Genomic DNA, 22,143 nt, shown 5'->3' on the forward strand with positions numbered 1-22,143 from the left:
TTTTTCCACTTTCAAAAGTATATTATACTGTACTTCTGCAGTAGACTACTTGAAGTAGAATTACTTTATCAAAAGAGATCTGACTTTTAAAATGAGCTTAAGCCTGGACATTTTGGTATTTTTTAGAATTCAACATACAGCTATATACATTTATGCATATGCATTTATACACACACACTAAACTTAGAACAAACGTGATGATATCACACATGGTGAATGAGTGTAGTACTAATCCCCCCCCATTTCTATCTCCCTATTTTTTTTTTAGTAATAAAGCTTTTGAGTTTACCTAGATAATTAATGACTATAAGCTATTGCCTAAATTCTTACAAACAAATGCAATTTGTATTTTAGCCAATGGCAGTTGGCAGTTTAGCAGTTTATTTTTTGCCACTAAAAATATTCAATAAATATTCATATATGCATAAACATTTCAAGATGGGATTATTAGGCAAAAATACGAACAAAACTATTTTCATTGTACTTGATCTTGTCAGTTAAAAATATATATATATATAGCGTTGAATGAGCATGTCCTTTTCCACACATCATCACCAACAGAAAGTATTTTAATTCTTGTTACATTTTCCTTACTGGGAATAAAGTAGTATTTCATTGTTACTTAGTTTGCATTTTCTGGCTTACAAATGAATTCAAATATATTTCTCTATGATTGTTGACATTTCCCTTTGTGCTTTTATAAACCTAAAATTAGGTTAACCCTAAATGTATATTAACCCTTATTCTATTGGATGACTATTTCAACAATTGTAGGATATCTTTACATACACATATATATACATCATATATACATCCTTTGTCTTTCATTGGCTTTGTTCTATTTTCCCCTAATAATGTTTGTCTATTTACTGTGCATATGATACATTTTAACAATTCAATTTTTAAGAACTATTTATGAAATCTCTAACATTCTTTTTATATTTTCTTGATTTCTAGAATTATTCAAGTGGACCACTGCTAAAATGTTGATGTGATTTCTTAGATTGTCCTGTAATAATGTATTTTTTTACTTTTTTACATTTAAAAATTTCATCTGTTGGAATTTAATTTTTCTATATAGTATAACATGAATATACATTAAAATTTTTTTTGATGTTTATTTATTTTTGAGAGAGAGAGAGACAGAGCACAAGCTGGGGAGGAGCAGAGAGAGAGGGAGATATAGATCCAAAGCAAGCTCCAGGCTCTGAGCTGTCAGCACAGAACCCAATGCGGGGCTTGAACTCACAAGCCACGAGATCATCACCTGAGCCAAAGTCAGACGTTTGACCAACTGAACCACCCAGGTGCCCCCATGAATATCCTGAATATCTATTTTTAATTCCTTTTAAATATTTCATGTTGTCCACAACATCTTATTAACTATTTTTTCCTAGTTTATTAAACTACAACCTTTTTATGCATACAATTCTCATATAGAGTATGATCTTTGATTTCTCTATTCTTTTCTTATATATTTAAATTTCTATACTGAACATTGCAGTAACTTTTAAACTATATAAGCATCATGCAATATAATATTAACTTTTTACATCTATTATACTTCCAAAATTGTCACCCTAATAAACAAGACAAACAATGGGGTGGAGTATTTTTTTCTGGCTAAATAACATCAGATGTTAAAAAAAAATAAATTCCATTCCTATACACTTCTGGATAAAACTGAACAGTAACAACAATTAACAAACATTTTAATTCAGTTTTTGCTTGCAAAAAAAAGTGAAATGAATCAGTTTGGTGGAAACCAGACCTGGAAATATTCCCCAATAGCTATGAGCTTTGTTTTTTATGCCTTCAGATACACAAGAAGCCAGCTCTTGGGAATATTTACAGCAGAGTTGTAAGCAATCTCTTGCCTAAAAAGAGAGCACTTGAGGTGTTCCTTCTTCCATGAAAGAGAGAACAGAAAATATTGGCTTAACTGCCAGTGAGATGACAAAAAGCCCATCTTTTCTTTAGGCTCTGAGTTGGGAAAACATTAGTAATTCTATGATAATTCAAAGCCCTAGCCTATGTGTAGGACTGGGAAGATGATATGATGGTTATGAAATGTGAATTTACACTATCGCCATGGTAAAGAAATTCTTAACACTAAGAAAATAACCCAAAATATATCTCTCCATCAGTGATACACTTGGGGTATGTGGCTCACCAGCAATAGAAAAATCACGTTGGGGGCATGATTCATCTACACAGATTACATAAGGTTTTCACAGGACTAGATGTGGGCCACTCACATGAGAAGGCCAATATGAGCTTTTATTTGTCCCTAGTGTAATAAACTGTTGTGAATATTTTCCAAAGCCTAGACACATATTGAAAGCTGCTAACTCATTGTATGAGGAAAATCTAAAACTAATTGTACATTTAAGATGTTTTCCCCATTAAAAACATACACATGTTGTCCATTTTATTTTTAATATAGTCACCCCAACTATAGATAAGACATTCTGTAAATATCATAGTTGGATATATCAGCAAATGTTAAAAAAAAGCATCATAAAGTTTAAATCAATGACATAATTATGTTTTAACACAAAGACATATTTTAATATGCTGAAAGATAATTAGAAGTGACCATATTGCAAAGGTGTTTACAGCATGGACTTTAATGTCAAGGGACTTATGGCCCAAATCTCAGCTGAACAATGTTTGTATATCTATTTTACTCCTTTCCATATAATGAACATTATAAAATGGGACTCAAACATTTTTTTTCTTAATATAACACAATGGTGACCTGAAAACAATAGCCATCATTATATTCAGAAATAATTTTGAGATAACTTTCCCTTAACTGAGGAATACAAACCTTCACAATTGTCACGATACTGACATTTTAAAAAAATGTTAAAGAACTAAAAGAAATGAGTTTGAAAATGATACAAATTTGTCATTTTCAGCAATATAAACATATAGCTACAAAACTTAAATTTTCAGCCAATCAACACACAGAATCAATTGTATTAAAAAAGCAGGGTAGAAGAAAAAACATATATGACTCAGAAACTTTACTTTCCATTTTTTTTTCTTCATCTTCTTTTGTAGCTTGTGTTTTTGGTGTCCGATCCAAAAAAATCATTGCCAAAAACAATGTCCAGGAGCCATTTCCTCTGGTTTCCTCTAGGAGTATTACGGCTTCAGACTTTTATTTAAGTCTTTGACCCATTCTGAGTTAATTTTGGGGAGTAATGTAAGATAGGGGTCTAGTTTCATTCTTTTGCATGTGAATACCCAGCTTCTCCAGTGCCACTTATTGAAAAGACTATTTTTTCCCCATTTAGTGTCCTTGATTCCCTGGTCAAATACCAATTGATCATAAATGCATGGGTTTATTTCTCATCTCTTGATTTTGTTCCATTGGTCTGTGTGCCTGATTTTACAACCATAGTACCATACAGTTTTGATGCCTTTGTAATACAGTTTAATTTATTTAAGTTTATTTGGAAACACAGAGAGAGCACATCCACATGAGTTGGGGGGGAGGCAGAGAGGAGACAGAGACTCCCAAGCAGGCTCTGTGCTGTCAGCACAGAGTCCAACTCAGTCTCGGGCTTCATCTCAAGAACTGCAGGACTGTGACCTGAGCCAAAATAAAGAATCAGACGCTTCACTGACTGAGCCACGCAGGCGCCCTATTGCTGTCCTTTTATTCCTGTAACTTACTTATTCTATAACTGGAAGCCTGTACCTCCTACTCGTTTACCTATTTTCCCCCCTCAAGTTTTTATTATTTAAAAAAAAATTTTTTTAACGTTTATTTATTTTTGAGACAGAGAGAGACAGAGCATGAACGGGGGAGGGGCAGAGAGAGAGGGAGACACAGAATCGGAAGCAGGCTCCAGGCTCTGAGCCTTCAGCCCAGAGACCGACGCAGGGCTGGAACTCACGGACCGTGAGGTGGTGACCTGAGCTGAAGTCGGACGCTTAACCCACTGAGCCACCCAGGCGCCCCAGGTTTTTATTATTTTTAATGTTATTACGATAGAATTATTTTCTTAATTTCCTTTTTGGATTTTAACTGGTAGTGTATTGAAATAGAACTAATTGGGGCACCTGGGTGGCTCAGTTAGTTAAGCGTTGGACTTTGGCTCAGGTCATGATCTCATGGTTGCTGAGTTCGAGCCCCACATCAGGCTCGCTGCTGTCAACACAGAGCCCACTTCAAATCCTCTGTCCCCCTCTCTCTCTGCCCCTCCCCTGCTCTCTCTCTCAAAAATAAACATTGAAAAAGTATTAGAAATGGAACTAATTTTTACATGTTTGTCTTGTAGTCTACAATTTTGCTAAATTAAATTATGAATGCTAATAATTTATATACACTCTTCAGGATTTCCTATATATAAGACCATATTATGTGAGAAAACAATTAGTTTTACTTTCTTATTTCCCACTTAGATGCCTTTAATTTCTTATTCTTGCCTAATTGCTCTGGCTAAAATGGCTAATAGAATGTTGAATAGAAGTGATGAAAAAGGGCATCCTTGTCTTACTCCTGATCTTAGGAGGAAAACATCCAGTCTGTGGCCACTGAGGATGATCTCAGCTATGAGTATTTCATAAATATCCTTAATATTAAGTTGAATAAGTTCCTTTGTATTTCTAGGTTTCTGAGTGTTTTTATCATGAAAGATGGGATTTTCTATGTCTTTTCTATAATTAAGATAATCACATGGATTTGTCACCTTAATTCTGTTAATGTGGCGTATTACATTGATTTCTGCATGTTTTACCAACATGCCATTTCTGCAACAAATCCCATTTGATCATGGTGTATAAATCATTTTTAATTTGTTATAGAATTTTTGTCTACATCAATTAGGGATACTGGACTGTAGTTTAGTGTGTGTATTTTCTTGTGATGTCTTTGTCTAGCTTTGATATCAGGGTTATGCTAACCTCATAGAATAAAAATAAGAATTGTTCTCCTTATTAATCTTTGGGAGAAGTTTGAGAAGAATTGTTCTTAATTCTTCTTAAAATGTCTGGTAGAATTTGCCAGTGAAATCTTCTGGTACTGCCCTTTTCTTTGTGAGTTTTTTTTTTTTAAAGTTTATTTATTTATTTTGAGTGACAAAGAGAGAAGGAGTATGCATGGGGGAGGGGCAGAAACAGAGGGAGAGAGAATCCCAAGCGGGCTCTGTGCTGCCAGTGCAGAGCCTGACATGGAGCCAGATCTCATGAACTGGGAGATCATGAACTTAGTCGAAATCAAGATCCAGATGCTTAACCAAATGAGCCACGCAGGTGTCCCCCTTTGTGATATTTTTAAATTACTGATTCAATCTCTTTGTTTTCTGTAGGTACATTTAAATATTCTATTTCCTCTTGTGTCATTTGGTAGTTTGTGTGTTTGTAAGAATTTGTCCTTTTCATTTATGTTATCTATTTTGTTGGCATATAATTGTTCATAGTATTCTCTTATAATCCTTTTTATTTATGCAAGGTTTGTAGTGATAACCCCTCTCTCATTTCTGATTTTAATAATTTGAAACTTCTTTTTCTTAATACATCTACCTAAACTTTGTCAATTTTGTTAATGTTTTCAAATAACTAACTTTAGGTTTCATTGATTCTTTGCATTATTTTTTGAGCCTCTGTTTCATTTATCTCTGCTATGTATAATATCCCAAATCTAGAATTCATTCAGATGTCCTTCCACGGGTTAATACTTAAACAAATTTTGGTACATCTATATCCTGGAACACTATTACTGAAAAAAATCAAAACACAAAGCACTCTGGATAAATTTTCAGAGATCTGAGCTGAATAGGAAAAACAAAGCCAAATCCAAAATATTTCTTACCATACGATTTCATTTTATACCATATTCCTGAAATAGCAAAATTGCAGAAATGTAGAACAGATTAATGGTTCCAAGGGGTTAATAAGGGAATTGTGCTAGCAAGGAAGTGGGTATAGTTATTCAAGGGCAATGTGAGGGATCACTGTGTTGGTGATGAAATTGTTATTTATCCTGACTATATCAACATCGGTATCCTGGTATTACAAGATGTTATCACTGGAGGAAACTGAGTAGAGGATGTACCGGATTTCCACATTTATTTCTTACAATCTCATATGAGTTTATAATTATCTAAAAATAAATAATTACTTTTAAAAAGTAAAGTAAAAATATTTACAGGAATTTTGATGAAGAAAAAATTAGGTTTGAGCAAAGAGCATACACAGCTTAATGAGAATACATTTTACTTTACTGTCCTCAGTGGCTCACACATAATAGTTGTTAAATAAATAAAAAATTCAAATGATAGATTATTTTTTTACCCATTAAAATGTGCTAACTTAAAAAAAATTGCTTCCCACTGTTAATAAAGGTGTATAGTCAAGTATAATTTAGAGTTGATGTCAATGCAAATTTTAGAGTCCTACCTATATGTTGTTTGGCATTCAGGGAAATAAGAGTTGGATGATGTCTTTGTATTAATTTTCTCAATTTTATTTAATGCTATTATATTTTCTTTTGTAACTTTAAAGTTTATGTTTTCAATGTTCAGGATACTTTGATTTGAGTAAAACTTCCCATTTTATTTTATTTTTATTTTTATTTTTTTCCCTTTATTTTAATGAATTGTGCAATACATTAGAAATATTAGGTCCTCTTTGTTATTAACTATTACATACTATTGTTTTTTGCTAGCTTATTGGTTAAATAAATCTAGTAAAGGACTTTCCTTTATAAATAATTATTCCAAGTCTTATGAAAATGCAGATGAATGAGGAAATACTTTTGTCCATTAAAGGAAGACATTTTCCTTAGAAAATATTTAGAACCTCAAAAGGAAACCACTCTGGGGGTGGAAAGTCTTCTGGGAAGATGGCAGAGTAGGAGGATCCTAAGCTCATCTCCTTCCATGGATACATCTAGATAATACACCCACATCAGTGTAAATAATCCAGAAAATGACCCAAAGACTGGCAGAAGAGACTCTTCCCAGCTAATCATAGACAAGAGGCTACATCAGGAAAAACTGGTAGGAAGGGTGGAGATGGTCAGAAATCACCATGGTACATGAGATTGTCCCTAGGATGGAGGGACACCACAAACATGGGAAAGGAGACAAGCAGACCTCACACCAGGCATCCCAGGCACAGGGGACCTGCGCTGGCAGGATGAATCCCTGTAACATTTGGCTTTGAAAACCAGAGGGGCTTAACTTTCTGAGTTTTTACAAGTGGGGCTTTACACCTGGATCTTTGAAATTCAGTGGCTCTACTTTGACAGAGCTGGAGAGCAATAGGAAACTGAGTCTCCACTCTTAAAGAGACAGCATAACAAACAACCCCACTGAGATATAGCATGGAAGAATCAGTTTGAAAAATGCCTGGGGTATATAGGAAGATTTATTTATGAATCTCAGAACAGGTGCTGGAGGGGTATGGATCTTTAGGAGACCTCTCCAAAACCACAATAGCTGGAAGGCACCATTTCCTTCCAACACACCCCAGCCTAGGCCAGGCACCTGAGGGAACCGGTCTGGATTTGCCACCTAGCTTGCTAACAGCATGCTCAACCTCCAGGATCTCCAGCAGAACTGCCCCCTCAAACCTGCCCTTAGTTCTCCAGGTCTCCTCCCACAGCAGTCCAGCTCCAATCTTCCAAACACCCTGGGCCACCCTCCATGCAGGTATGCCCCATCAAACCCAAACTCAGCAGGAGTCTAAACAAAGTTGCACTACAAGCATGGCATTATTCAAGCAGCTCAGATAAGAGCAAGCACAATTCCAAAGTGACTGGCCCAGGAGAAAGGGGAAGATAATCACACACACCAGTCCAACTGCTGCCCCAGCAGTGGGCTGGGGTAGCCATGTGGTGTGATGACAGGCCCCACCCACCAATGAAAACCTCTTGGTGGACAACACAGGAAAAGCCCTGCAGTTAGGTGATAATGCAGCTCTGGGAAATGCCTGGTCTGAACAGCTCAAGTACAAGGTGGCCCTAGCCTGGCCCATTAACAACACAGGGACCAAACCTTGCCCACAACAGGCAAAGAGAACCATTACAGACTACTGGATTAAAGGCAAACACAGCTCAGTCACATCAGTAGGACGCATGTAACAAACATAGGAGACACCTTGAAGCACCAGGTGCTTGTGAATAGAAACATTGCACTGCAAGGCTCTATAGGAACTCTTAAGGTCACTACTTGCAAGAGCAGGAAATGTAGCTGACTTTCCCAACACATAAAAACAGAGTAAGACAAAATAAAGAGACAACAGAACATGCCCTAATCAATAATTACTTTGAATGTAAATGGACTAAATGTTCCAATCGAAACATATAAGGTAACTGAATGGATAAAAAAGCAAGACACATCTATATGCTGCCTATAAGAGATTCATTTCAGACCTGAAGATACAGGCAGAGTCCAAGTGAAGGGATAGTAAAGCATTTATCTTACAGTTGGAAGTAAAAAGAAAGTTGGGGTACCTATACTTATATTGGACAAAATCTATTTTAAACAAAGACTGTAACAAGAGACAGAGGATGACACTACGTAATCATAAAGGGAGCAATCCAAGAAAAGGTTATAACAATTATAATATTTATGTGCCCAACGTGGAAGCAGCCAAATACATAAAGCAACTATTAACAAGCATAAAGGAAATAAATGATAGTAATACAATAATGGTATAGGATTTTAACACCCCATTTACATCAATGGATAGGTCCTCCACACAGAAAATCAACAAAATCAACAAGAAAGGAGTGGCTTTGAAGGACGCATTGGACCAGATGGATATAACAAATATATTGAGAATATTCCATCCTAAAACAATAGAATACATATTCTTTTCAAGTGCATATGAAATATTCTCCAGAACAGATCACATGCTAGGTCACAAAACAATTGTCAACAAATTTAAAAAAATTAAAGTCATATCATGCATCTTTTTCAACCACAATGCTATGAAACTAGAAATTGAGCACAAGAAAAAATCAGGAAAGAAGAAAAATACACAGAGGTTAAATAACATACTACTAACCAATGGAAGGGTCAAACAAGAAATCAAGAGCAAATAATAAAACACATGCAGACAAATGAAAATGAAAACACAACACTACAAAATCTTTGTGTTGCAGCAAAAGTTGTTCTAAGAGGGTAATCCATAGTAATATAGGCAATATATAGCAATATACCTGAAGAAGCAACAAAGATCTCAAATAAACAACATAACTCTACAGCTAAAGAGCTAGAAAAAGAAGAAAAAACAAACCCTAAAACCAGCAGAAGATAGGAAATAAAAGAGCTGAATGAAAAGAAATAGGAAAAAAACCCGCATTAGAACAGATCAATGAAACCAGGAGCTGGTTCTTTGAAAAGATCAAGAAAATTGAGAAGCATTAAGACAGGCTCATCAATAGAGAGAGAGAGAAAGGACTCAAATAAATAAAATCAGAAACAGAAGAGGAGAAATAACCAACATCACAGAAACACCAAAAATTGTAAGAGAATATTATGAAAAATTATGTGACAACAAATTGGACAACCTAGAAGAAATGCCTAAGTTCCTTGAAACATATAATGCCCCAAAACTGAATCAGAAAGAGATAGAAAACTTGAGCAGACCAATAACAAGCAATGAAATTGAATTGGTAATTAAAAAACAAAACCAACAAAGTCCAGGACTGGATGGCTTCACGGGTGAATTCAACCAAACATTTAAAGACCAGTTAATACCTATTCTTCTCAAACTATTGCAAAATATACAAGAGGAAAAAAGCTTACACATTCATTCTATAATGCCAGCATTACCCTGCTACCTAAAGCAGATAAAGAAACTACAAAAAAAAGAGAATTACAAGCCAGTATCTCTGATGGACATAGATAAAAAATTCTCAACAACATAATATTAGTAACTAAATTCAACAATACAATCAAAAAATTATTCACCAAGATCAAATGGGATGTATTCCTGGGATGCAAAGGTGGCTCAATATTCACAAACCTATCAATGTCATACATCACATCTATAATAGAAAGGATAAAAAATATGTAACTTCAATAAATTCAGAAAAAGCACTGGACTATGTACAAATTCAGATAAAAATCCTTAGCAGAATAGGTTTAGAGGGAACTATCTCTAATATAAAGTAGGCCATATATGAAAAACCCACAGCTAATATCATAATCAACGGTGAAAAATAGAGAGCTTTTCCCCTAAGATAACAAACAAGACAAGGATATACTTTCTAACCACTTTTATCCAACATAGTACTGGAATTCCTAGCCATAGCAATAATACAAGAAAAGAAATAAAGGCATCTAAATTGGTAAGAACAAAGTAAAACTTTCACTTTTTGCAGATAACATGATACTACATATAGAAAAATTAAAGACTCTACCAAAAAACTACTAGCACTGATAAATGAAGTCAGCAGAGTCACCAGATACACAATCAATATATATCAATACCAACATACAGAAATTGGTTATATTTCTATACACTAATTAGGAGGTAACAGAAAGAGAAATTAAGAATACAATCCTTTCACAATTGCACCCGATATAACAAAATATCCAAAAATGAACTTAACCAAGGAGGTGAAAAACATGTTCTCCGAAAATTATAAAACATTGGTGAAAGTGATTGAAGATGACACAAACAAGTGGAAAGTTATTCCTTAGTTGTGGTTTGGAAAAACAAATATTGTTAAAATGTCTATACTACCAAAAGCAAATCCACACATTTAATGCAAACCCTATCAAAATACCAATAGCATTTTTTTCATAGGACTACAACAAATGATCCTAAAAGTTCATGGAACCACAAAAGACTCTAACCAAAGCAATCTTGAAAAAGAACAAAACTGTAAGTGTCACAATCCCAGATTTAAGGATATACTACAAAGCTGTCATAATCAAAACAGTACAGTAGTGGCACAAAATTAGTACATAGATCAATGAAACAGAATAGGGAGCCCCAAAATAATCCCATGATTATATGGTCAATTAATTTTTGACAAAGGCATGAATACACAATGTGAAAAAGACAATTTTTTGAACAAACAGTATTGGGAAAACTGGACAGCTACATTCAAAAGAATGAAACCGGATCACTTTCTCACACCATAACAAAAGTAAATTCAAAATGGATTAGATATGACATCTGAAATGGTAAAAATGCTATAGGAGAGCACAGTCAGTAATTTCTCTGTTATTAGCTGTAGCAACATTTTTCTATTGTCTCCTAAGGCAAAGGAAATAAAAGCAGAAACTATCGGGACTACATAAAATAAAAAGTTATGTCAGCCAAAGAAACCATCACAAAACAATAAGTGAATATCCTGAATGGGAGAAAATATGTGCAAAGGACATATTATAAGGAGTTAATATCCAAAATATGTAAAGAACTTTTACAACTCAAAACCAAAATTCCCAAATAATCCTATTAAAAATCGGCAGAAGACATAAACAGATATTTCTCCAAAGAAGACATATACATGACCAACAGACACATGTAGATACTCAGTATCACCCATTATCAGGGAGGGGTAAATCAAAACCATGCTGAGATATCGCCTCCTACCTGTGAGAATAGTTAACATCAAAAACAAAGAAGCAAGTGTGGATGAATATGTAGAGGAAAAGGAACCATCCTGCTCTGTTGATGGGAATGCAAAATGATGCAGCCACTGTGGAAAACAGTATCGATTTTCTTCAAAAAATTAAAAATAGAATTATTGTATGATCCAGGAATTACACTACTGGGTATTAAAGCCAAAGAATATGAAAACACTAATTCAAAAAGACGTATGCAGCCCTGTGTTTATTGTCATATATATTATGATGATCAAAATATAGAAGCAGCCCAAGTGTCCATAGATAGATAAATGGATAAAGAAGAGATAGTACATATATACTATGGAATATTACTCAGCCATCAAAAAGAATGAAATCTTGCCATCTGCAATGACATGGGTGCAAATGGAGAGCATAATGTGGAGTAAAGTAAGTCAGACAGAGAAAGACACATGCCATATGATTTCACTTATATGTGGAATGTAAGAAATAAAACAAAAAAAGAAAAGATAAACCAAAAAAACCCAAAAAAACCCAGACTTTTAACTGTAGAGAATTGGTTGTTACCAGAGAGTAGGTGGGTGGGGAGACGGGTGAAATAGGTAAGGGAATTGAGAGTACACTTATTGGGATAAGCACTGAGTAACATAGAATTACTGAATGACTATATTGTACACCTGAAACTAATATAACATTGTACAGTCTTGATATTGGAATTTAAAAAACAAACAAATAAATAAGGGTTTTAAATAAGAAAAAAATGAGTGGGGAAAAAGAAGAAAACCACCTCTACTATTCATTGGTCTTCCAGAGAAAGGCCTCACATTTTTTTGAACTTAAATTCAGAAAAAGTACATTAAACAAGCCTTTGTCTTCACATCTAATGGATGACATTTAATATTTTATAATATAATGGTTTTAATACTGCTATATTATATAGAGTATACATTTGGAGCTGCAACTACATGAACGTGAGGGCAGACAGATACCAAAGTTACATTAAATCCTCTTTCATGACCATGCATGTCTAAACCTAGAGGCTATTTAGGGAATTTCTGAATTAACAGTGGATTAAAACTGCTCAGTAATGTATAACTTCTACCTCAGAGCAGATGTTTTTAAACATCCTTTCAATCATCAAAAGCCATATTACCACCATTGGAAAGATATTATGGGCCATTCATCAACTGTACATTTGGTAGTATTATTAAAAGGGAAAAGCCCTGATCTCAGAAGTGAAAACCTTGAGGGAGCTGAGAAAGTTCTATAAGATTTTTAAAAAACAATCAGAAGCACCATGTCATAGTATAATCCTTCCAAAATTGTGCTAATGCTAAATAAATATATTAAAGAGAAAGAATAAATGCAAATATTCAGACTGTTAAGAATGATTTTTCTATTTCATAAACAGACCAGAAGAAATTGAATTTACACTGCATCAGATTTAGTTATTAATATACAAATGACTAAATATAATCCTTGCCTCAAAAAAATAATGATTAAACCAGTGATAAGTAATTATACAGAATTATTTGTCTTACAAATATTCTCTAATTTGCAATATATATATATACATATATACATATGTGTGTGTGTATGTGTGTGTGTGTGTGTGTGTGTGTGTATATATATATATATATATATATCCATTTACATATATATCTTTTTTTTCCCTCAGTGACTACTGCATTTTAAATCCCAGGAACATAAAATGTAGTATCTGTTTTTGACTGTGTATAGTCACTCCAGGGAAATGGGGAATAAAGGCAATTATCTAAAAACTTCAAACCAAAATACATTTGTGATTTATTATTCAACTACTCTTATTTTCAACAGTGCATTTTATAAACTATTGCTGTATTTTTCCCAGGATAGAAATGGATAAGTTTATGGATTAAAACTCTGAGGCAATCTAGCTTGTACTTTTTTTCTGGATATTTACTTTCAAAAAAGTGGCATTGTATTTTATTTTTCAAAAATAAAAATGATAAAAGTATTTGGATGGATTATAGTAACTTATTAAAAATCAAAGATATGATCACCTAATATTGAGAGAAAGAGATAAGTGAAATATGAGAGAAACAAAGAAGTAACTTTTTTTAACCAAGGAAATTAGTCACAGAAATACTGACAAGTCAGAAAGGCACAGGAAATATTTTTCACTGCACAGAGTTGGCTTCCTAGTAAAACTGAAAACAATCGTCCTTCAGCCTGTGGCTCAGTTTAAGAACAACAGTGGCTATCAAAATTGTACAATCCATGCTCCTGTCTTTTTTTGCGTTAAAAAATGAATGGTAAGGTGACTTAAGCTTTTCCTAGTACTTCTCACCTTGGTGTCACTTGAAAATGTCAAAATATTTTAACCATGCTGATTATTAGAATTACTTGGAGAAAAAATAATTTTTCTTTCAAACATCTTTATAATAGATGACAATGTCATATGGGTCCTGGACAGACTTTCTGAAAGACATTTCAGTAGATTTCTACAACACCGAATGTATCTTGAAAATAATGAGGCGCCTACCTGCTCTTTAGTAAATTTATTTTAATAAATACCAAAATGAGCAGACCAAGCCATCTGCGTTCTTCCTGCTAGTAATAAAAAAGGCATTTGCTTGATGATGACATATTTCTCAGAGTGCACCAAGCACTTTATTTTATGATGGTATTTATACAGCTTCCTCCAGATGAAATAATGCAAGATGTTTATTATTTCAGCATCTGCTCCCATATTCTCTTAGCCACTTGAACAGTGACTCACATTTCTTTGAAAAAAAAAATAAAATCACTTGATTGTTTCATCTTATAGTCACACAGATAGGCCTGTTTTCTTTTAGAACATTGTTCTCTCAACCCAACAAATGCTATAAAGGAGAAATGTAAATTTGATGAATCAAGGGAAGATAAAAAAAAAGGATAGCAATAAAAAGTATTTATAAACAAGTCCTTAGCTATCTTGTTTACTGTTATGGATATATTTATTAATCCTCCACTTGTTTGAAGGGATCTCATATGCTGTCCTGCATTATGTTTTGCATTTCTTCTCATGTAAGCAAGAATGGAATTTTAAAAACATGTCCAGCTACTACTGCTACTCTTTTACTCTCAGAATCACTAAACCTCAGATGCTTTACCCGTATTTATGTTCTGGAGAAGTGGAGAGTGGCAAGTGTGGGAAGTATTTACTGGAAGACCCTACTTCAGGGTATCTCCTCTGTTGATCTATCACCATACTAAATTCTGACAACTGAGCCTACTTCTTTTCCACACAGTCTCTAACATATTCACATGCGTTCGTACATCTTTATTTCTTAAGACTTAAGGAAAGTCACTTCTTTTTGCTTTTATTACATAGCATATCCCTAATAGAGGGCTGTGGGAGAATAAATGATTTAACTAAAATAACTGCAATTAACAGGAGAGATGTTGACATTGTGTCGCCTTCTTAAAATAACAAAAGACAAAAACCTCATTTGAAAGTATGGCATACTATATAATTCATAAGTTGGGATGATACTAAACTAATACACAGGTCTGACCATCTCAGTGATGTGGGGCCATCTCAATCCAGTCAGATATCTTTGTGCCCTGTTGTACCAGGTGGGTGGTAAAATTTTGGTTATCATCTTGACTTCTAAGGGTTTCCCATCCTGAGAAAAATATAAACTTTAACAAATTAATGAAATTGTGTTTCTTATTATACTTTCTTATCCTAAAACTCCACCTTTCCATTTTCATTTATATAGTTTTTTTTTTTCCATTGTTAACAGGCTACTACCGCATTTAAAGTATCCTACCTTAGGGCACCTGGATGGGTCAGTCTGTTGAATGACTGATCCCAGGGTTGTGGGATCAAGTCCCGCATCAGGCTCCATGCTGAGCATGGAGCCTATTTAAGATTTTTCCATCTCTCTGCCCCCTATTCATGCTTGTGTGCTCTCTCTCTCTCTGAAAATAAAATAAAATAATAAAATAAAATAAAATAAAATAAAATAAAATAAAATAAAATAATTTTACCTAGAATATGTTAGCAGGAAAGAATATATAGGACTTGGTGTTTGCATGAGAAAGAGAGATGTCGAGAGTTGACATTTCCAATATTAGAAGAGGGTTGGCAATCTTAGGGCAAATGGTGATTAAAAAGCTGGATTTGGGATGTGTTGAGACTCAGATAATGGTAAAACCAGTTTCTGTTACTAATTAATCTAGGGAATTATACTTATATACACATTAAGTATTCCCATCTGTTATGACTATGGCTTTCATTTAATCAGAAAGTACTACTAGATTTTTACTGAATAAATATAAGAGCTAATTTTAACAGTTTAATATGGGAGGGAGAGAAGAAAAATGATACATCTACCATCTTCATAGCTTGTCTAGGACACTAACATTACTGATATATTCTAAGCCAAGTATCTAAATACTTCTCATTGGAGGTGTTACTGTGTGTGGTTCAGATTACTAAATCTTGATTGTCTCTAGACCTTAAAAACTAACCCAGGGTGGGTATGAGTCAGAGCAAGCCCAAACTCTCAGTTTTAAGAAAGTTCTCTCATTCTGTTAGGCCAGGGAAATCTTTTGCTAATTCTCAGGGTCTCTGATAGGAGATCCCTTCCTGTTCCAGGACAAGAGCCAAGTTATTCAATTGCTTTAGAAGAATACATTAAAACAGGCCAACAAGGAATTTCCAGTGGCCCTTAAAGCTAATCTAAAATATGAAACCAAAGGAAAGAAAGAGAACTAATTTGGTAATAGAGCAAGTCCATCCAAACTCACAGGCTATGTGCTTAAGTCCTTATTCCATTTCATTTTAGTAATGGAAAAAAAGGCTTGGGGCAAATACACAAGGCTAATGCATTAGTTTCTTTCTTTCATTTTCTTTAAATCAGTGCTATACTCACTTAACCCCTCTACCAAAACCAAGTTCCATCTAAACTTGGAAAATTCATTATTTTACTTTCAGGACAAAATCACTATTTTTCTCAACTCATCAAACCCATTACCTTTGCAAGCAGAAACCATCAAAATTATAATCTAAAATTTCAGTTCAAAAAATATTCCTGAAACAAACGAATCCACAACCTTTCAGTGTAAATAGAAGGTTAATTCTAAGGAATTCGATTCCCAGTTTCCAGAGATACTCTTTACAGCTACAACATACTTTGTGCTCTCAATATTTATGAGGAAAAAAAAAGGAAGAAAATAAAGGAATGTATTTTTTTATCATATTTTGGTTTTTTGTGTTCATATTTGGCAATTTTGAAAGCAGAGAGAAAAATTTTTTATACATTTCAACACTGACCCATGCAATACAAGGCTGTTATTAGTGACAAGTTACAATTGAATACAACCTATAATTACTGTAGCAGTATGATGATGTCTACTGCTTAGCTAGACTAATAATTTCAATAACAACAAAAACTGATATTTTAAGCAAGTTACCTAATTTTTCTCATATGGGGGGAGCAAAATATGTTTCAATTACTTAGAATTTTGAAAGTGTTCATTTCACTTCTCATGGAGATGGTAAGACACAACAAATACACTGTTTTCAACTGTCAACGTTTAAATTTAAAAATTGAGAAACTGTTTCAAAAACCCTTATTAAAATTCTCTAGAGATTAAAAAAAAAGCCGAACATACAATAGTTCTAATTTATCTACTGAGTGATAAGGAGAAGCAGTCCATCATATTTCTAATTAAAATCCTCCAATAGAAATCACCTTGCTTTATGAGGCCCATTTGTAAGCCTGGATTTGACACTAATGTGTGATTACGGAGATAAATTATGATGTTCTAACAAATGTAACTAGGAGTGCATAGGTTAGCCATCAGCATAATTATGTTCCATAAGTATTAATGACTATTTTTCATAATCATAAATGGAAATTACTTTTTAATTGTTTTCATAGCAAAATCACCCCTTCACCTATTCTTGTAAATATCTGTTTACTGTATTTCTGTCTCTATTTCTGATGGTTATGTAAGAATGCAGATGTAATATCTATCACTAGATAAGTATTAAATTTTTCATCATGTTTTACAGGAATTAATTCATGTAAGTTTTATTCATATTCAATACTGGTATTTTCTACATAAAAAAAGGTCAATAATGCTATTTTGTGGAGTAGATAAAGAACCCCTTAGAAACTTTTCAGTTAGCCATTTTCCAAACATAATGAATGAATAATGCATCAGTACTCCCATTGATTTGTAGTGCTTCTTAATTGCAGAGTGCATCCTTTTACGTAATATAGCTGTATTTCAGGGCTCAAGGTTCAATTTTGCTCATTGTTCTATTTTGAGCAGCCTCATACTGTCTTTATATGGAGCCTTTATGATATCTTTTACCATCTGGTCTCATGCCTCTCTCACTTCTTTATGTTTTGCAAATAAATTTCTAGTTATTCTTGCCGGTTTGCTCGCGTGGATCACCTTTTGAACCGTTTTGTAATACTTTTTAAAAGCACCGTAAGGACGTTCTTTGAGGTTTGTATTTATGGGTTAATTGGAGACAAATGGATGTTTTCACAATTTTATGATTCACATGGAGGACAAAATTTTTTAAACCACTTCATTAAAGTATGATTGACATACAAAAAGCTGTATTATATTTATGTATGCCATAATGTATACATCATCGCCAAAAGTTTTTGCCTACCTTATAGGGTTTTTCTGTAGAAGCACACTTAGCATAAGTACTACCCTCCCAGCCAACTTTTAAGTATCCCAATACAACGTGGTTAACTATGCGCACTATGCTGTTCAGTAGATCTCTCAGACTTCTCCATTCTGCATAGCTAAAGCTTAGTACCCCTTGAGTAATACCTCCCTGTTTCCTGCTCTCCCCAGCCCCTGGCAACCACCATTCTACTTTCTCTTTTATGTGTTTGACTACTTTAGATTTCTCATACAAGTGATATCATGTACTATTTGTCCTTCTGTTTCTGGCATATTTCACTTATTGTAATGTACTCCAGGTTCATCCATGTTGTCAAAAATGTCAGAATTTCCTTCTTTTTAAATAATGAATAGGGGCACCTTAGTGGCTCAGTTGGTTGAGCCACCGATTCTTGATGATCCCAGGGTTGTGGGATTAAACCCTGAGTCAGGCTCTGCACTGAGCAGGGAGCCCGCTTAAGATTCTCTCTCTTTCTCCCTCTCTCTCTCTCTCTCTCCCCCACTGCCCTGCTTGCACATACTCTCTCTTAAACAAAAAAATAAAAATTAGAAATAATATTGCATTTATATAAATACCATTTTCTTTTTTTATTTTTAATTTTTTTCAACGTTTTTTATTTATTTTTGGGACAGAGAGAGACAGAGCATGAACGGGGGAGGGGCAGAGAGAGAGGGAGACACAGAATCGGAAGAAGGCTCCAGGCTCTGAGCCATCAGCCCAGAGCCCGACGCGGGGCTCGAACTCACGGACCGCCAGATCGGACGCTTAACCAACTGCGCCACCCAGGCGCCCCTAAATACCATTTTCTTTATCCATCCATCCATCAAGATGGTTCCATGCTTATTGCCTATTGTGCTGAATGCTACTATAAACGTGAAAATATAGATTATCACTTTGAGATCCTTTTTTTTCAATTGCTTTCGATAGAGACCCAGAAGTGCAATTGCTGTATCATATGGAAGTTTAACTTTCAATTCTTGAATTTCCATAGTGGCTGCACCAGTTTACTTTCTTACAAAGTATAGAGATGTCCCGGTCTCCAAATCTTGTCAACACTTACCACCTTAGTCCGGTTAGGCTGCTGTAATGAATATACCACAGACTGAGTGGTTTAAACAATAAACATTTATTTCTCATGCTTCTGAAAGGCGATCAAGGTGCTGGCTGACTCAAACGCTGGTAAGGGCCTGCTTTCTTATTCATTGACTGCTGTCAACTTCTATACACTTATGGGTGGAAAGAACAAGGGAGTTTTCTGGGGCCTTTTTTAAGTAAGGGCACAATTTTTATTCATGAGAGCTCTACCCTCGTGATTCAGTCATCTACCAGAGGCTCAATCATTAAATACCATCTACTAGGGGGTAGATTTCAACCTACATATTTAGGGGGACACAAACATTCAGTCCATAGCATTTATTACCTATTTCTTGTCTTTAATATCCATCCTCATAAATGATATCTCATTGTAGTTTTGATTTGCATTTAATTATTAGTGATGCTGAGAACTTTTTCATAAATCTGTTGGCCATTGTATGTCTTTTGGAAAAAAGGGTATTCAGTGCCTTTGCCCCTTGTTAAACTGGATATTAACTTCGTTTTTTCCCCTTGTTAAACTGGATATTAACTTCGTTTTTGCTATTCACTAGTATGAATGTCCTATATATTTTGGATATTAATCTTTATTATCAGGTAGATGCTTTGTGGATAGTTTCTCCCATTCCATATGTTATCTTTTCAATTCAATAATTTTGTGTTGCTTTGCAGAAACTTTTTAGTTTTATGTAGTCACACCTGCATATTTTTGCTTTTGTTGTCCATGTCTTTGGTGTTATATCTAAGAAGTCATTGCCCACACTAGTACTTTTCCTTTTGTCTTCTAGGAGTTTCACGCTTTCTGATCTTACATGTAAGTCTTTAATCCATTTCAAGGTAATTTTTGTGTAGGGTCTAAGATGAAGGTCCAATTACATTCTATTACATGTGAATATCCAGTTTTCTCAACATCATTTATTGAAGACTTTTTTTTTTTTCATTGTGTATTCTTGGCACTCATCAAAGATCAGTGGCCATATATGTGTCAGTTTATTTCTGGGCTCTATTTTGTTCCATAAGTCTACACAGTCTTTTTTTTTTTTTTAATTCCCATATCATAGTGTTCGGATTACTGTAGCTTTGTAATATATATTAAAATTGGGAAGCATGATAACTCCATCTTTCTTAAAATTGTTTTGACTACTCAGGGTCTTTGTGCCTCATATGAATTTTAGGACTTTTTCTATTTCTGTAAAATATACCAATGATTTTGGAGAGATGTTGCACAAAATCTGAAGAGAGATTTGAGTAGTATGTTCATTTTAACAATATTAATTCTTCTAATCCACGTCACAGCATGTCAATCCATTTATTTTTTGTCTGTTTTTTTTTCCATCAATGTTTTATAGTTTTCAGGGTACAAGTATTTCGCCTTTTTGGTTACATTTATTTTTAAATATTTTTATTGCTTTTGATGCTATCATAAATGAGATTATATTAATTTTTTCACATAATTCATTGTTAGTATATAGAAACACAACTGATGGGCATATATTAATTTTGCATTATGCGACCTAACAGATTTGTTACTTCTGATAAAAAAAACGTTTTGTTACAAAAATATTAGTATTTCTGTGGAACTTTTAGGGTTGTCTACATATCAAGTGCTTGCTAACAGAGATAATTTTACTTCTTCCTGTCTGATTTGGATGTCTTTTATTTTTATTTAATTGCTCTGTTAGGACTCCCAACACTTTTTGACACACGTGGTCAGAGTAGACACCCCGGCTTCTCAGAGGAAAATCTTTCAGTTTTTCCTATTTCAGTATGGTGTTAGCTACAGGTTTTTCTTATATGACCTGTACTGTATTGAGGTAAGTTCCTTCTATGCTGAAAATTTTCATAGCTTTTATCCTGGAGTGGTGTTGAATTCTGTCATCTCTTTTCTGCATCTATTGAGATGATCATGTGATTTTTATCTTACATTCTGTTAATGTGGGGTGTCATATTGCTTGACTTGAATATGTTAAACCATCCTCCTATTCCAGGAATAAATCTTATTCTGTCATGAGGTACAATTCTCTTAATATGCTGTAGAATTAGGTTTATTAATATATTGTTGAGAATTTTTACATCCATGGTTATCAGGGAAATTGACCTGGAATTTTTTTGTGAAGTCTTTATCTGTCTTTGATATCAGGATGATACTGGACTCATAAAAATGGCTCAGAAGTATTCCCTCTTATATTTTGGGGACAGGTTTAATAAGGACTGGTATTAATTATTTAAACATTTGATATAATTAATCTGTGAAGCCATCTGGTCTTAGGGTTTTCTTTGTTGGAAAACTTTTAATTAATGATTCAATGTTCTTATTTGTTATTGGTCCATTCAGGCTTTGTATCCCGTAAGTTTTGGTAAGCTATTTTTTCATTTAGTTTGTCACAAGATATACCTAATTTCCATTCGAAGTCTTCTTCGGTCCGTTGTTTGTTCAAGAGTGTGTTGTTTAATTTTTATAAATTTGTGATATTTCTCATATTCATTTTATTATTGATTTCTTTATTCCATTAAAATTAGGAAAGCTACTTGGAATGATTTCCAACTTCTTAAGTTTGTTAGGACTTGTTTTGTCACCAAGCCTGTGACATATTCTGGAGAAAGTTTGTGTGTGCTTGAGAAAAAGGTATACTGTATCTGTTGGGCAGAATGTTTTGGACTGGTCTATTAGGTCTATAGTCCTGTTAAAATCTACGATTTCATTTTTGATTTTCTGTCGGGACACATTGTTTCATTAACTCAGTTGTCCAAACCCTACTCTCAAATATGAAATGACCAATATATAACCACTTTTAACAT

The sequence above is a fragment of the Acinonyx jubatus genome, chromosome B1 (genome assembly GCF_027475565.1).
Source record: "Acinonyx jubatus isolate Ajub_Pintada_27869175 chromosome B1, VMU_Ajub_asm_v1.0, whole genome shotgun sequence".
Classification (NCBI taxonomy): domain Eukaryota; kingdom Metazoa; phylum Chordata; class Mammalia; order Carnivora; family Felidae; genus Acinonyx; species Acinonyx jubatus.